The 17461-nt window shown below is 43.5% G+C and overlaps 1 protein-coding gene across 1 annotated transcript in view; it reads right to left on the bottom strand.

Annotated features, from left to right (window-relative positions):
• st6galnac5a (ST6 (alpha-N-acetyl-neuraminyl-2,3-beta-galactosyl-1,3)-N-acetylgalactosaminide alpha-2,6-sialyltransferase 5a) overlaps positions 1 to 17461 on the bottom strand; it is a 262069-nt gene that overhangs the window by 70823 nt on the left and 173785 nt on the right. The window lies entirely within an intron of this gene.

The raw sequence follows: 17461 nt of genomic DNA, 5'->3' as shown, positions 1-17461 counted from the left end.
ACAGTATTTAAAAAAATGGTTTTATTTATTTTTTAAATGTCATCTTTATTGAACCAGGTAGGCTAGTTGAGAACACCTTTATTGAACCAGGTAGGCTAGTTGAGAACACCTTTATTTAACCAGGTAGGCTAGTTGAGAACACCTTTATTTAACCAGGTAGGCTAGTTGAGAACACCTTTATTTAACCAGGTAGGCTAGTTGAGAACACCTTTATTTAACCAGGTAGGCTAGTTGAGAACACCTTTATTTAACCAGGTAGGCTAGTTGAGAACACCTTTATTGAACCAGGTAGGCTAGTTGAGAACACCTTTATTGAACCAGGTAGGCTAGTTGAGAACACCTTTATTGAACCAGGTAGGCTAGTTGAGAACACCTTTATTGAACCAGGTAGGCTAGTTGAGAACAACTTTATTTAACCAGGTAGGCAAGTTGAGAACACCTTTATTTAAACAGGTAGGCTAGTTGAGAACACCTTTATTTAACCAGGTAGGCTAGTTGAGAACACCTTTATTTAACCAGGTAGGCTAGTTGAGAACACCTTTATTGAACCAGGTAGGCTAGTTGAGAACACCTTTATTTAACCAGGTAGGCTAGTTGAGAACACCTTTATTGAACCAGGTAGGCTAGTTGAGAACACCTTTATTGAACCAGGTAGGCTAGTTGAGAACAACTTTATTTAACCAGGTAGGCAAGTTGAGAACACCTTTATTTAAACAGGTAGGCTAGTTGAGAACACCTTTATTTAACCAGGTAGGCTAGTTGAGAACACCTTTTTATTGAACCAGGTAGGCTAGTTGAGAACACCTTTATTGAACCAGGTAGGCTAGTTGAGAACACCTTTATTTAACCAGGTAGGCTAGTTGAGAACACCTTTATTTAACCAGGTAGGCTAGTTGAGAACACCTTTATTTAACCAGGTAGGGTAGTTGAGAACACCTTTATTTCACCAGGTAGGTTAGTTGAGAACACCTTTATTTAACCAGGTAGGCTAGTTGAGAACACCTTTATTTAACCAGGTAGGCTAGTTGAGAACACCTTTATTGAACCAGGTAGGCTAGTTGAGAACACCTTTATTTAACCAGGTAGGCTAGTTGAGAACACCTTTATTTAACCAGGTAGGCTAGTTGAGAACACCTTTATTGAACCAGGTAGGCTAGTTGAGAACACCTTTATTGAACCAGGTAGGCCAGTTGAGAACACCTTTATTGAACCAGGTAGGCCAGTTGAGAACACCTTTATTGAACCAGGTAGGCTAGTTGAGAACACCTTTATTTAACCAGGTAGGCTAGTTGAGAACACCTTTATTTAACCAGGTAGGCTAGTTGAGAACAAGTTCTCATTTACAACTGCGACCTGGCCAAGATAAAGCACAGCAGTTCGACACATACAACAACACAGATTTACACTTGAAATAAACAAACATACAGTCAATAATACAGTAGAAATATCTATATACAGCATGTGCAAATGAGGTAAGAAAAGAGAGGGAAGGCAATAAATAGACCATGGTGGCAAAGTAATTACAATTTAGCAATTAAACACTGGAGTGATTGATGTGCAAAATATGAATGTGCAGGTAGAGATACTGGGGTGCAAAGGAGCAAGATAAATAAATAAATACAGTATGGGGATGAGGTAGTTGGATGGGCTATTTACAGATTTGCTATGTACAGGTGCAGTGATCTGTGAGCTGCTCTGACAGCTGGTGCTTAAAGCTAGTGAGGGAGATATGAGTCTCCAGCTTCAGTGATTTTTGCAATTCGTTCCAGTCATTGGCAGCAGAGAACTGAAAGGAAAGCCGGCCAAAGGAAGAATTGGCTTTGGGGGTGACCAGTGAGATATACCTGCTGGAGCACATGCGGTGGGTGCTGCTATGGTGACCAGTGAGCTGAGATAAGGCGGGGGCTTTACCTAGCAGAGACTTGTAGTTGACCTGGTGTCAGTGGGTTTGACGACCAGTATGAAGCGAGGAGGGCCAGTATATGAATGTTATCTGATGTTAGCAAGTTATGGATTTCATGAAGCTGATTTTTTTAGGCTACATATTCAGTATTAATATGAGCTAGTTTCAGCCCTTTCCTGGGTAGCTTATCAGAGAGAGACATAAAATGGAAAAGAACAAACAAAAAGCATGAAAACATCAACAATCATGCATTAATCAGTTGGTGTGTGAAAGTGTGTGCGCTGCGGGGTTGCAAGATGTGTGAAACACCAATGAATGCACAATCAAAGATTGTGAACAGACGATAGGGGGCTTTTACAAGTGTTAACAGTTTGAAAATATACATCTGAATATTGTGCCGAAGTGATTGAAAAAAACTGTAACGTCTGTCTGTCTGTCTGTCTGTCTGTCTGTCTGCCTGCCTGTCTGTCTGTCTGTCTGTCTGCCTGCCTGTCTGTCTGTCTGTCCCTCTGTCTGTCTGCCTGTCTGTCTGTCCCTCTGTCTGTCTGCCTGTCTGTCTGTCCCTCTGTCTGTCTGCCTGTCTGTCTGTCCCTCTGTCTGTCTGTCTGTCTGTCTGTCTGTCTGTCTGTCCCTCTGTCTGTCTGCCCGTCTGTCTGTCCCTCTGTCCGTCTGTCCGTCTGTCCGTCTGTCCGTCTGTCCGTCTGTCCGTCTGTCCGTCTGTCCGTCTGTCCGTCTGTCCGTCTGTCCGTCTGTCCGTCTGTCCGTCTGTCCCTCTGTCCCTCTGTCCCTCTGTCCCTCTGTCCGTCTGTCCGTCTGTCCGTCTGTCCGTCTGTCCGTCTGTCCGTCTGTCCGTCTGTCCGTCTGTCCGTCTGTCCGTCTGTCCGTCTGTCCGTCTGTCCGTCTGTCCGCCTGCCCGCCTGCCCGCCTGCCCGCCTGCCCGCCTGCCCGCCTGCCCGCCTGCCCGCCTGCCCGCCTGCCCGCCTGCCCGCCTGCCCGCCTGTCCGCCTGTCCGCCTGTCCGTCTGTCCGTCTGTCCGTCTGTCCGTCTGTCCGTCTGTCCGTCTGTCCGTCTGTCCGTCTGTCCGTCTGTCCGTCCGTCCGTCCGTCCGTCCGTCCGTCCGTCCGTCCGTCCGTCCGTCCGTCCGTCCGTCCGTCCGTCCGTCCGTCCGTCCGTCCGTCCGTCCGTCCGTCCGTCCGTCCGTCCGTCCGTCCGTCCGTCCGTCCGTCCGTCCGTCCGTCCGTCCGTCCGTCCGTCCGTCTGTCTGTCTGTCAGAGGTGCTGTTTGTTATAGCATGCAGTACTAGGGAGGTAGGGGTACTGTTTGTTATAGCATGCAGTACTAGGGAGGTAGAGGTACTGTTTGTTATAGCATGCAGTACTAGGGAGGTGGAGGTACTGTTTGTTATAGCATGCAGTACTAGGGAGGTGGAGGTACTGTTTGTTATAGCATGCAGTACTAGGGAGGTGGAGGTACTGTTTGCTATAGCATGCAGTACTAGGGAGGTGGAGGTACTGTTTGTTATAGCATGCAGTACTAGGGAGGTAGAGGTACTGTTTGTTATAGCATGCAGTACTAGGGAGGTATAGGTACTGTTTGTTATAGCATGCAGTACTAGGGAGGTAGGGGTACTGTTTGCTATAGCATGCAGTACTAGGGAGGTAGGGGTACTGTGTGTTATAGCATGCAGTACTAGGGAGGTGGAGGTACTGTTTGTTATAGCATGCAGTACTAGGGAGGTAGGGGTACTGTTTGTTATAGCATGCAGTACTAGGGAGGTAGGGGTACTGTGTGTTATAGCATGCAGTAATAGGGAGGTAGGGGTACTGTGTGTTATAGCATGCAGTACTAGGGAGGTAGGGGTACTGTGTGTTATAGCATGCAGTACTAGGGAGGTAGGGGTACTGTGTGTTATAGCATGCAGTACTAGGGAGGTAGGGGTACTGTGTGTTATAGCATGCAGTACTAGGGAGGTAGGGGTACTGTGTGTTATAGCATCCAGTACTAGGGAGGTAGGGGTACTGTTTGTTATAGCATGCAGTACTAGGGAGGTAGGGGTACTGTGTGTTATAGCATGCAGTACTAGGGAGGTAGAGGTACTGTTTGTTATAGCATGCAGTACTAGGGAGGTAGGGGTACTGTTTGTTATAGCATGCAGTACTAGGGAGGTGGAGGTACTGTTTGTTATAGCATGCAGTACTAGGGAGGTAAGGGTACTGTTTTATGTTTTTCTACTCTGAAGTGTCTTCCACCACTACAGCTCCTGCCTCATGCCTCCTGCCTCATGCCTCCTGCCTCATGCCTCATGCCTCATGTCTCATGCCTCATGCCTCATGCCCTGGCCTGGCCTGTTACCTATATCTGAGAGTCTGTCTGGTAATCGCATGTCTCAGAGACAATCTGAGAGAGGCTGTTCTCTTTCTATCTGCTCTCTCTCCCACCCCCTTTCCTTCCATGGAGAGACGGCATGGCAGAATGGCTCCAATCCTCCTCTCCTCATGACAGAGCTCTCTATCCATCTATATCTGTGTACGTATCTTCCAGTCCTCTCCCTCTTTCCACAGATCCACAGAGATGGTAGAGTAGTTTGAGTCCTCTTCTCCTCACGACACCAGACAAATCAAACGCAGGACTGTGAGAAAAGAGAAGAGATCCCTGGGAGCTTGCTATCTCTACCTCTTCTCTCTCGTCTCCCTCTCTGCCTCCTCTCTATCTGTCCATCCCCCTTCTACCCTTCTAAGAGATCCCCTGGGAGCTCGCTATCTCTACCTCTTCTCTCTCGTCTCCTCTCTGCCTCCTCTCTATCTGTCCATCCACCTTCTACCCTTCTAGGTCTCTCTCTCTCTTTTCTCTCTCCTTGCACCTCCCCTCTCCTTCTCTATCTAAGAAAGTCTCAGAGGACCCTTCTCCCCCGATTGCTCAGTTTGGCCAGAGGCCAGCTCCAGGAAGAGTCTTGGTGGTTCCAAACTTATTCCATTTAAGAATGATGGAGGCTAATGTGTTCTTGGGGACCTTCAATGCTGCAGAAATGTTTTGGTGCCCTTGCTCAGACCTGTGCCTCGACACAGTCCTGTCTCAGGGCTCTACAGACAATTCCTTCGACCTTATGGCTTGGTTTTTGCTCTGACATGCACCTGTCAAGTGTGGGACCTTATATAGACAGGCGTGTGCCTTTCTAAATCATGTCCAATCTATTTAATTTACCACAGGTGGACTCCAGGTTGTAGAAACTTGTTTCAATGGAAACAAGATGCACCTGATATCAATTTTGAGTCTCATAGCGAATCTGAATACTTATGTAAATAAGGTTTTTATGTATTTTTTTTATATTAATACATTTTCAAAAATGTAAAACAAAAATTTTAAAAAATCGCTTTGACATTATGGGGTATTGTGATGTCATTATGGGGTATTGTGATGTCATTATGGGGTATTGTGATGTCATTATGGGGTATTGTGATGTCATTATGGGGTATTGTGATGTCATTATGGGGTATTGTGATGTCATTATGGGGTATTGTGTGTAGATTTATGAGAAAAACAAGTTGATTGAATTAATTTTAGAATAAGGCTGTAACGTAACAAAATGTGGAAAAAGGAAAGGGGTCTGAATACTTTCTGAATGCGCCGTATACTGGGTCGTAAGCATTAACCTCTGTACTGTAGCACATTGCGGTCAGATGCCAAGCAGTTGCCAAATAGTCGGCCTGGCCCTGTAGCCTTGTGAATGTTAACCTGTTTAAAGGACTTACAAAACATTGGTTACGGAGAGCGTGAGAGCATCAGCCGGTGCTGTCTTGCATGGTCCAGTGTTGCTAGCCTCGAAACGAGCATAACAGGTATTTAGCTCGTCTGGTAGGCGTGCGGTACTGGACAGCTTGCAGCCGAGTTTCCCTTTGTGATCTGGGCGCCGACAGAGAGGGCTGCCTCGCTTTTAGTTCTTAGGAAACTTTGCAGTATTTTGTTTTTTTTTAAATGTATTATTTGTATTAGTCTTATTACATACAGCCAGGAAGAACTATTGGATATAAGCCAGGAAGAACTATTGGATATAAGCCAGGAAGAACTATTGGATATAAGCCAGGAAGAACTATTGGATATAAGCCAGGAAGAACTATTGGATATAAGCCAGGAAGAACTATTGGATATAAGCCAGGAAGAACTATTGGATATAAGCCAGGAAGAACTATTGGATATAAGCCAGGAAGAACTATTGGATATAAACCAGGAAGAACTATTGGATATAAGCCAGGAAGAACTATTGGATATAAACCAGGAAGAACTATTGGATATAAGCCAGGAAGAACTATTGGATATAAGCCAGGAAGAACTATTGGATATAAGCCAGGAAGAACTATTGGATATAAACCAGGAAGAACTATTGGATATAAGCCAGGAAGAACTATTGGATATAAGCCAGGAAGAACTATTGGATATAAGCCAGGAAGAACTATTGGATATAAACCAGGAAGAACTATTGGATATAAACCAGGAAGAACTATTGGATATAAACCAGGAAGAACTATTGGATATAAGCCAGGAAGAACTATTGGATATAAGCCAGGAAGAACTATTGGATATAAGCCAGGAAGAACTATTGGATATAAGCCAGGAAGAACTATTGGATATAAACCAGGAAGAACTATTGATATAAACCAGGAAGAACTATTGGATATAAGCCAGGAAGAACTATTGGATATAAACCAGGAAGAACTATTGGATATAAGCCAGGAAGAACTATTGGATATAAACCAGGAAGAACTATTGGATATAAGCCAGGAAGAACTATTGGATATAAGCCAGGAAGAACTATTGGATATAAGCCAGGAAGAACTATTGGATATAAGCCAGGAAGAACTATTGAACTATTATAAGCCAGGAAGAACTATTGGATATAAACCAGGAAGAACTATTGGATATAAACCAGGAAGAACTATTGGATATAAGCCAGGAAGAACTATTGGATATAAGCCAGGAAGAACTATTGGATATAAGCCAGGAAGAACTATTGGATATAAGCCAGGAAGAACTATTGGATATAAACCAGGAAGAACTATTGGATATAAACCAGGAAGAACTATTGGATATAAGCCAGGAAGAACTATTGGATATAAACCAGGAAGAACTATTGGATATAAGCCAGGAAGAACTATTGGATATAAACCAGGAAGAACTATTGGATATAAGCCAGGAAGAACTATTGGATATAAGCCAGGAAGAACTATTGGATATAAGCCAGGAAGAACTATTGGATATAAGCCAGGAAGAACTATTGGATATAAGCCAGGAAGAACTATTGGATATATAAGCCAGGAAGAACTATTGGATATAAGCCAGGAAGAACTATTGGATATAAGCCAGGAAGAACTATTGGATATAAACCAGGAAGAACTATTGGATATAAACCAGGAAGAACTATTGATATAAGCCAGGAAGAACTATTGGATATAAGCCAGGAAGAACTATTGGATATAAGCCAGGAAGAACTATTGGATATAAGCCAGGAAGAACTATTGGATATAAGCCAGGAAGAACTATTGGATATAAGCCAGGAAGAACTATTGGATATAAGCCAGGAAGAACTATTGGATATAAGCCAGGAAGAACTATTGGATATAAACCAGGAAGAACTATTGGATATAAACCAGGAAGAACTATTGGATATAAGCCAGGAAGAACTATTGGATATAAGCCAGGAAGAACTATTGGATATAAGCCAGGAAGAACTATTGGATATAAGCCAGGAAGAACTATTGGATATAAGCCAGGAAGAACTATTGATATAAGCCAGGAAGAACTATTGGATATAAGCCAGGAAGAACTATTGGATATAAGCCAGGAAGAACTATTGGATATAAGCCAGGAAGAACTATTGGATATAAGCCAGGAAGAACTATTGGATATAAGCCAGGAAGAACTATTGGATATAAGCCAGGAAGAACTGGATATAAACCAGGAAGAACTATTGGATATAAGCCAGGAAGAACTATTGGATATAAGCCAGGAAGAACTATTGGATATAAGCCAGGAAGAACTATTGATATAAGCCAGGAAGAACTATGGATAGCCAGGAAGAACTATTGGATATAAACCAGGAAGAACTATTGGATATAAGCCAGGAAGAACTATTGGATATAAGCCAGGAAGAACTATTGGATATAAGCCAGGAAGAACTATTGGATATAAGCCAGGAAGAACTATTGGATATAAGCCAGGAAGAACTATTGGATATAAGCCAGGAAGAACTATTGGATATAAACCAGGAAGAACTATTGGATATAAACCAGGAAGAACTATTGGATATAAACCAGGAAGAACTATTGGATATAAGCCAGGAAGAACTATTGGATATAAGCCAGGAAGAACTATTGGATATAAGCCAGGAAGAACTATTGGATATAAGCCAGGAAGAACTATTGGATATAAGCCAGGAAGAACTATTGGATATAAGAACCAGGAAGAACTATTGGATATAAGCCAGGAAGAACTATTGGATATAAGCCAGGAAGAACTATTGATATAAGCCAGGAAGAACTATTGGATATAAGCCAGGAAGAACTATTGATATAAACCAGGAAGAACTATTGGATATAAACCAGGAAGAACTATTGGATATAAGCCAGGAAGAACTATTGGATATAAGCCAGGAAGAACTATTGATATAAGCCAGGAAGAACTATTGGATATAAGCCAGGAAGAACTATTGGATATAAGCCAGGAAGAACTATTGGATATAAGCCAGGAAGAACTATTGGATATAAGCCAGGAAGAACTATTGGATATAAACCAGGAAGAACTATTGGATATAAGCCAGGAAGAACTATTGGATATAAGCCAGGAAGAACTATTGGATATAAGCCAGGAAGAACTATTGGATATAAGCCAGGAAGAACTATTGGATATAAGCCAGGAAGAACTATTGGATATAAGCCAGGAAGAACTATTGGATATAAGCCAGGAAGAACTATTGGATATAATCCAGGAAGAACTATTGGATATAAACCAGGAAGAACTATTGGATATAAACCAGGAAGAACTATTGGATATAAGCCAGGAAGAACTATTGCCGGGAGGAACTGTATGAACTGTACCAGGACTACGACCAGGACTACGACCAGGACTACGACCAGGACTACAACCAGGTCTACGACCAGGACTACGACCAGCACTACAACCAGCACTACAACCAGGACTACAACCAGGACTACAACCAGGACTACAACCATGACTACGACCAGGACTACGACCAGGACTACGACCAGCACTACAACCAGCACTACAACCAGGACTACAACCAGGACTACGACCAGGACTACGACCAGGACTACGACCAGGAATACGACCAGGACTACGACCAGCACTACGACCAGGACTACGACCAGGACTACGACCAGGACTACAACCAGGACTACGACCAGGACTACGACCAGATATACAACCAGGAATACGACCAGGACTACGACCAGCACTACGACCAGGACTATGACCAGGACTACGACCAGGAGTACGACCAGGACTACAACCAGGACTACGACCAGGACTACGACCAGGACTACAACCAGGACTACGACCAGGACTACGACCAGGACTACGACCAGGACTACGACCAGGACTACAACCAGGACTACGACCAGGACTACGACCAGATATACAACCAGGAATACGACCAGGACTACGACCAGGACTACGACCAGGACTACGACCAGATATACAACCAGGAATACGACCAGGACTACGACCAGCACTACGACCAGGACTATGACCAGGACTACGACCAGGACTACGACCAGGACTACAACCAGGACTACGACCAGGACTACGACCAGATATACAACCAGGAATACGACCAGGACTACGACCAGGACTACGACCAGGACTACGACCAGGACTACAACCAGGACTACGACCAGGACTACAACCAGATATACAACCAGGAATACGACCAGGACTACAACCAGGACTACGACCAGGACTACGACCAGATATACAACCAGGAATACGACCAGGACTACGACCAGGTATACAACCAGGAATATGACTTTCCCGGTAGTCGAAGTTAGGGCAAGGGTTGCTTCCAGGGACATATCAGGGATTGTAACATACTCTGTTTCACGGAAACATGTCTCTCTCGGGGTATGCTGTCGGAGACGGTACAGCCACCTGGATTCTTTGTGCGTCGCGCAGACAGGAATAATCATCTCTCCGGGAAGAAGAAGGGCGGGGGTATGTTTCATGATTAACGACTCATGGTGTAATTGTAACAACATACAGGAACTCAAGTCCTTTTGTTCACCTGACCTAGAATTCCTCACAATCAAATGCCAAACTTATTATCTCCCAAGAGAATTCTCATCGGTTATAGTCACAGCTGTGTATGTTCCCCCTCAAGCCGATACCACGACAACCCTCAAATAACTTCACTGGACTTTATACAAACTGGAAACCATATATCATGAGGCTGCATTTATTGGAGCTGGGGATTTTAACAAAGAAATTTTGAGAACAAGGATACCTAAATTCTATCAGCTTGTTGACTGTAAGCACTCGCCTGGCAAAACACTGGCTCACTGCTACTCTAACTTCCGCAATGCATACAAGGCCCTCCCCTGCCCTCCTTTAGGAAAATCTGACCACGACTCCATTTTGCTCCTCTCTTAAGACTAGTCAATGCTGGTCTGACCAATCGAAATCAACGCATCAAGATTGTTTTGATCACGTGGACTGGGACAGCTATTGGGGATGTTTACCTACTGTTACCTATGTTTACCTACTGTTACCTATGTTTACCTACTGCTACCTACTGCTACCTACTGTTACCTACTGTTACCTACTGTTACCTATGTTTACCTACTGTTACCTACTGCTACCTATGTTTACCTACTGTTACCTATGTGTACCTACTGTTACCTATGTTTACCTACTGCTACCTACTGCTACCTACTGTTACCTACTGCTACCTATGTTTACCTACTGTTACCTATGTTTACCTACTGTTACCTATGTTTACCTACTGTTACCTACTGTTACCTACTGTTACCTACTGCTACCTACTGTTACCTACTGTTACCTATGTTTACCTACTGTTACCTACTGCTACCTACTGCTACCTATGTTTACCTACTGTTACCTATGTTTACCTACTGTTACCTATGTTTACCTACTGTTACCTATGTTTACCTACTGTTACCTACTGCTACCTACTGTTACCTACTGCTACCTATGTTTACCTACTGCTACCTATGTTTACCTACTGTTACCTATGTTTACCTACTGTTACCTATGTTTACCTACTGTTACCTACTGTTACCTATGTTTACCTACTGTTACCTATGTTTACCTACTGTTACCTATGTTTACCTACTGCTACCTATGTTTACCTACTGTTACCTATGTTTACCTACTGTTACCTACTGTTACCTATGTTTACCTACTGTTACCTACTGTTACCTACTGTTACCTATGTTTACCTACTGTTACCTACTGTTACCTACTGTTACCTACTGTTACCTATGTTTACCTACTGTTACCTACTGTTACCGACTGTTACCTACTGTTACCTATGTTTACCTACTGTTACCTACTGTTACCTACTGTTACCTATGTTTACCTACTGTTACCTACTGTTACCTACTGTTACCTATGTTTACCTACTGTTACCTACTGTTACCTACTGTTACCTATGTTTACCTACTGTTACCTATGTTTACCTACTGTTACCTACTGTTACCTACTGCTACCTACTGTTACCTACTGCTACCTATGTTTACCTACTGTTACCTACTGTTACCTACTGTTACCTACTGCTACCTACTGTTACCTACTGCTACCTATGTTTACCTACTGTTACCTATGTTTACCTACTGTTACCTATGTTTACCTACTGTTACCTACTGTTACCTACTGTTACCTACTGCTACCTACTGTTACCTACTGTTACCTATGTTTACCTACTGTTACCTACTGTTACCTATGTTTACCTACTGTTACCTATGTTTACCTACTGTTACCTATGTTTACCTACTGTTACCTATGTTTACCTACTGTTACCTACTGTTACCTACTGTTACCTACTTACCTATGTTTACCTACTGCTACCTATGTTTACCTACTGTTACCTACTGTTACCTACTGCTACCTACTGTTACCTACTGTTACCTATGTTTACCTACTGTTACCTACTGTTACCTACTGCTACCTACTGTTACCTACCTATGTTTACCTACTGTTACCTATGTTTACCTACTGTTACCTATGTTTACCTACTGTTACCTACTGTTACCTACTGCTACCTATGTTTACCTACTGTTACCTATGTTTACCTACTGTTACCTATGTTTACCTACTGTTACCTACTGTTACCTATGTTTACCTACTGTTACCTACTGTTACCTATGTTTACCTACTGTTACCTATGTTTACCTACTGTTACCTACCTATGTTTACCTACTGTTACCTATGTTTACCTACTGTTACCTACTGTTACCTACTGTTACCTATGTTTACCTACTGTTACCTACTGTTACCTACTGTTACCTACTGTTACCTATGTTTACCTACTGTTACCTACTGTTACCTACTGTTACCTACTGTTACCTATGTTTACCTACTGTTACCTACTGTTACCTACTGTTACCTATGTTTACCTACTGTTACCTACTGTTACCTACTGTTTACCTATGTTTTACTGTTACCTACTGTTACCTACTGTTACCTATGTTTACCTACTGTTACCTATGTTTACCTACTGTTACCTACTGTTACCTTGCTACCCACTGTTTACCTATGTTTACCTACTGTTACCCCACTGTTACCTACTGTTGTTACTTACCTACTGTTACCTACTGCTACCTATGTTTACCTACTGTTACCTATGTTTACCTACTGTTACCTATGTTTACCTACTGTTACCTACTGTTACCTACTGTTACCTACTGCTACCTACTGTTACCTACTGTTACCTATGTTTACCTACTGTTACCTACTGTTACCTACTGTTACCTATGTTTACCTACTGTTACCTATGTTTACCTACTGTTACCTATGTTTACCTACTGTTACCTATGTTTACCTACTGCTACCTATGTTTACCTACTGTTACCTACTGCTACCTACTGCTACCTATGTTTACCTACTGTTACCTACTGTTACCTATGTTTACCTACTGTTACCTATGTTTACCTACTGTTACCTACTGCTACCTACTGTTACCTACTGCTACCTATGTTTACCTACTGTTACCTACTGTTACCTACTGTTACCTACTGTTACCTACTGCTACCTACTGCTACCTATGTTTACCTACTGTTACCTACTGTTACCTATGTTTACCTACTGTTACCTATGTTTACCTACTGTTACCTACTGTTACCTACTGTTACCTACTGCTACCTATGTTTACCTACTGTTACCTACTGTTACCTATGTTTGCCTACTGTTACCTACTGTTACCTATGTTTACCTACTGTTACCTACTGTTACCTACTGTTACCTATGTTTACCTACTGTTACCTACTGTTACCTACTGTTACCTACTGTTACCTATGTTTACCTACTGTTACCTATGTTTACCTACTGTTACCTATGTTTACCTACTGTTACCTACTGTTACCTATGTTTACCTACTGTTGTTACCTATGTTTACCTACTGTTACCTACTGTTACCTATGTTTACCTACTGTTACCTATGTTGACCTACTGTTACCTACTGCTACCTATGTTTACCTACTGTTACCTATGTTTACCTACTGTTACCTATGTTTACCTACTGTTACCTATGTTTACCTACTGCTACCTACTGTTACCTACTGTTACCTACTGTTACCTATGTTTACCTACTGTTACCTACTGTTACCTACGGTTACCTATGTTTACCTACTGTTACCTACTGTTACCTATGTTTACCTACTGTTACCTACTGTTACCTACTGTTACCTATGTTTACCTATGTGTACCTACTGCTACCTATGTTTACCTACTGTTACCTATGTTTACCTACTGTTACCTATGTTTACCTATGTTTACCTACTGTTACCTATGTTTACCTATGTTTACCTACTGTTACCTACTGTTACCTACTGTTACCTATGTTTACCTATGTTTACCTATGTTTACCTATGTTTACCTACTGTTACCTATGTTTACCTACTGTTACCTATGTTTACCTACTGTTACCTACTGTTACCTACTGCTACCTATGTTTACCTACCGTTACCTACTGTTACCTACTGCTACCTATGTTTACCTACTGTTACCTATGTTTACCTATGTTTACCTACTGTTACCTACTGTTACCTACTGTTACCTATGTTTACCTACTGTTACCTACTGTTACCTATGTTTACCTACTGTTACCTATGTTTACCTACTGTTACCTATGTTTACTGTTACCTACTGTTACCTATGTTTACCTACTGTTACCTACTGTTACCTACTGTTACCTATGTTTACCTACTGTTACCTACTGTTACCTATGTTTACCTACTGTTACCTATGTTTACCTACTGTTACCTATGTTTACCTACTGCTACCTATGTTTACCTACTGTTACCTACTGTTACCTACTGTTACCTACTGTTACCTATGTTTACCTACTGTTACCTATGTTTACCTACTGCTACCTATGTTTACCTACTGTTACCTACTGTTACCTACTGTTACCTATGTTTACCTACTGTTACCTACTGCTACCTATGTTTACCTATGTTTACCTACTGTTACCTACTGTTACCTATGTTTACCTACTGTTACCTACTGTTACCTACTGTTACCTACGGTTACCTATGTTTACCTACCGCTACCTATGTTTACCTACTGTTACCTACTGTTACCTACTGTTACCTATGTTTACCTACCGTTACCTACTGTTACCTACTGTTACCTACTGCTACCTATGTTTACCTACTGTTACCTATGTTTACCTACTGTTACCTATGTTTACCTACTGTTACCTACTGTTACCTACTGTTACCTATGTTTACCTACTGTTACCTACTGTTACCTATGTTTACCTATGTTTACCTACTGTTACCTACTGTTACCTATGTTTACCTATGTTTACCTACTGCTACCTACTGTTACCTATGTTTACCTACTGCTACCTACTGTTACCTACTGTTACCTATGTTTACCTACTGCTACCTACTGTTACCTACTGTTACCTATGTTTACCTACTGTTACCTACTGTTACCTACTGTTACCTACTGTTACCTATGTTTACCTACTGTTACCTATGTTTACCTACTGTTACCTATGTTTACCTACTGTTACCTATGTTTACCTACTCTTACCTACTGTTACCTACTGTTACATTTACATTTACATTTAAGTCATTTAGCAGACGCTCTTATCCAGAGCGACTTACAAATTGGTGCATTCACCTTATGACCTCCAGTGGAACAGTAGTGCATCTAAATCTTTCAGGGGAGGGGGTGAGAAGGATTACTTTATCCTATCCTAGGTATTCCTTAAAGAGGTGGGGTTTCAGGTGTCTCCGGAAGGTGGTGATTGACTCCGCTGTCCTGGCGTCGTGAGGGAGTTTGTTCCACCATTGGGGGCCAGAGCAGCGAACAGTTTTGACTGGGCTGAGCGGGAACTGTACTTCCTCAGTGGTAGGAGGCGAGCAGGCCAGAGGTGGATGAACGCAGTGCCCTTGTTTGGGTGTAGGGCCTGATCAGAGCCTGGAGGTGCTGAGGTGCCGTTCCTCACAGCTCCGTAGGCAAGCACCATGGTCTTGTAGCGGATGCGAGCTTCAACTGGAAGCCAGTGGAGGGAGCGGAGGAGCGGGTGACGTGAGAGAACTTGGGAAGGTTGAACACCAGACGGGCTGCATGCGTTCTGGATGAGTTGTGGGGTTTAATGGCACAGGCAGGAGCCCAGCCAACAGCGCAGTTGCAGTAATCCAGACGGGAGATGACAAGTGCCTGGATTAGGGACCTGCGCCGCTTCCTGTGTGAGGCAGGGTCATTACTCTGCGGATGTTGTAGAGCATGAACCTACAGGAACGGGCCACCGCCTTGATGTTATTTGAGAACGACAGGGTGTTGTCCAGGATCACGCCAAGGTTCTTAGCGCTCTGGGAGGAGGACACAATGGAGTTGTCAACCGTGATGGCGAGATCATGGAACGGGCAGTCCTTCCCGGGAGGAAGAGCAGTTCCGTCTTGCCGAGGTTCAGCTGAGGTGGTGATCCGTCATCCACACGGATATGTCTGCCAGACATGCAGAGATGCGATTCGCCACCTGGGTCATCAGAAGGGGGAAAGGAGAAGATTAATTGTGTGTCGTCTGCATAGCAATGATAGGAGAGACCATGTGAGGTTATGACAGAGCCAAGTGACTTGGTGTATAGCGAGAATAGGAGAGGGCCTAGAACAGAGCCCTGGGACACCAGTGGTGAGAGCACGTGGTGAGGAGATCGATCTCGCCCACGCCACCTGGTAGGAGCGACCTGTCAGGTAGGACGCAATCCAAGCGTGGGCCGCGCCGGAGATGCCCAACCCGGAGAGGGTGGAGAGGAGGATCTGATGGTTCACAGTATCGAAGGCAGCCGATAGGTCTAGAAGGATGAGAGCAGAGAGAGAGAGAGTTAGCTTTAGCAGTGCGGAGCGCTCCGTTGATACAGAGAAGAGTAGTCTCAGTTGAATGACTAGTCTTGAAACCTGACTGATTTGGATCAAGAAGGTCATTCTGAGAGATGAAGTGGAGAGCTGGCCAAGGACGGCACGTTCAAGAGTTTTGAGAGAAAAGAAAGAAGGGATACTGGTCTGTAGTTGCTGAGCATCGGAGGGATCGAGTGTAGGTTTTTTCAGAAGGGGTGCAACTCTCGCTTCTCTTGAAGACGGAAGGGACGTAGCCAGCGGTCAGGGATGAGTTGATGAGCGAGGTGAGGTAAGGGAGGAGGTCACCCGAGATGGTCTGGAGAAGAGAGGAGGGATAGGGTCAAGCGGGCAGGTTGTTGCGGCCGGCCGTCACAAGACGGGAGATGTCATCTGGAGAGGGGAGAAAGAGGTCAGAGCACAGGGTAGGGCAGTGTGAGCAGAACCAGCGGTGTTTTTGACTCAGCAAACGAGGATCGATGTCGCCACCTTCTTTCAAAATGGTTGACTAAGTCATCTGCAGAGAGGGGAGGAGGGGGGAGGGGAGGAGGATTCAGGAGGGAGGAGAAGGTTGCAAAGAGCTTCCTAGGGTTAGAGGCAGATGCTTGGAATTTAGAGTGGTAGAAAGTGGCTTTAGCAGCAGAGAGAGAAGAGGAAAATGTAGAGAGGAGGGAGGAAAGGATGTCAGGTCCGCAGGAGGCGAAGCTCCTCCATTTCGCCTCGGCTGCCCGGAGCCCTGTTACCTACTGCTACCTACTGTTACCACTGTTACCTATGTTTACCCACTGTTACCTATGTTTACCACTGTTACCTACTGTTACCTACTGTTACCTATGTTTACCTACTGGCTACCTACTGTTACCTATGTTTACCTACTGCTACCTACTGTTACCTACTGTTACCTATGTTTACCTTACTGCTACCTACTGTTACCTACTGTTAACTATGTTTACCTACTGTTACCTAC

The sequence above is a fragment of the Oncorhynchus nerka genome, linkage group LG9b (genome assembly GCF_034236695.1).
Source record: "Oncorhynchus nerka isolate Pitt River linkage group LG9b, Oner_Uvic_2.0, whole genome shotgun sequence".
NCBI classification, from domain to species: domain Eukaryota; kingdom Metazoa; phylum Chordata; class Actinopteri; order Salmoniformes; family Salmonidae; genus Oncorhynchus; species Oncorhynchus nerka.
This window is presented reverse-complemented; position numbering and strand designations above follow the sequence as displayed.